The sequence below is a fragment of the Eurypyga helias genome, unplaced genomic scaffold (assembly GCF_000690775.1).
Source record: "Eurypyga helias isolate BGI_N326 unplaced genomic scaffold, ASM69077v1 scaffold11830, whole genome shotgun sequence".
In the NCBI taxonomy this organism is placed as follows: Eukaryota; Metazoa; Chordata; class Aves; order Eurypygiformes; family Eurypygidae; genus Eurypyga; species Eurypyga helias.
In genome coordinates, this window is record NW_010225081.1 from 746 (window position 1) to 2,186 (window position 1,441).

A 1,441-nucleotide genomic window follows, 5' to 3' on the forward strand; every position below is an offset into this window, starting at 1 on the left:
TGAGAAAAGGCAAAGATGGGTTGTACCTTAAATTGAAGGCAAAGCAGAGTTTATGGGAGAGGGTGAATGTACATACTGAAGTGAGCTGTTGAAGGCTGTGAGTACTGGACGTAGAGTAGAATCAACATTGCTGGTACTCACTAACTGCTGGCATCACCTTCTTCCCCTATGGTTACACTGTATGTCCACCTGTAAGCCCTTTGAGAGTTGCTACCATTTACTGACTTTTTAAATGCTTCACAACCTGTGAATTGCACCTGTGGGGAAGAAGTCGGTATATTTAAAAGCATGCACCCTGAGAGACTACAGTATATTAACAGTAAATGTACCCATTTCAGGATCAGGTGTTGTATTGCAATGCGTCTGTGTTTGCTGGTCTTTGGTCTGTGCTTATTTTTGTCGACTTTACGTGCAGGAGTGCAAAAAAGGAAAAAAGTTGAACTTGGTTTACAAGAGAGCAGTCTGTTACAAACTGTGTTCAAGATTCCCAGTGAAGTTTGAGGATTCATTGAGCTACATGCTACTGCACTCATTAAGACCAGACTTTATCATCTCATAGGATGAATGTGGCCTAGTTCAAACAGAATTGCAACTGTCCTTTGCCCCCTCTTTTCCTGTTAACCTGGGTGGTTCCACAGGAACAACCCAAGTCTCAGTAGGAGCCAGTAGTACCCTTGGTACTGATCATTCATTAAAGCAAGGTTATTTATTTTGTGTTAGAAGCAGAGAAAGCAGCTGAGGATCAAACCAAACATGACTTAATGCACTTTACCATTGAAATCAACAGTGTGTCTGCTAATTTTTTTTTTTTTTAAGATTTCCTTGAAGTCATTTGGTTCAGCCTGATTGATTTATTTATTTACAAGCTCGGAACTAAAAAGTTAAAATAAGATTATCAGAGAGAATAAATTGAAACTTACCAAGTTTGTGAAGCAAAGTGCAAATTACTCCTGAAACAGTGAGACTAAGATTATTTTCTGACTAAATAAGATAACAAGGAATCTAACCTCTATCTGTAAACCAGTGTTGCCCAATTAGCTGTTTGGGTGGATGTCATGGTTTAACCCCAGCTGGCACCTAAGCACGGCAGAGATGCTCATTCATTCCCCCCTGGTGGGATGGAGGGAGAATCAGAAGAGTAATAGTAAGAAAACTTGTGGGTTGAGGTAAAGACAGTTTGATATGTAAAGCAAAAACCATGCATGCAAAACAAGGAATTCATTCACCAGTTCCTGTTGGCAGGCAGGTGTTCAGCCATCTCCAGGAAGTCAGGGCTCCCCTTCATCCTTCTCCCCCTGAGCTTTTTATGCTGAACATGACATCATATCATCTGCAATATCCCTTTGGTCAGCTGGGGTCAGCTGTCCCAGCCGTGTCCCCTCCCAGCTTCTTGTGCACCCCCAGCCTCCTCGCTGGTGGGGCGGTGTGCGGGGCCGAACAG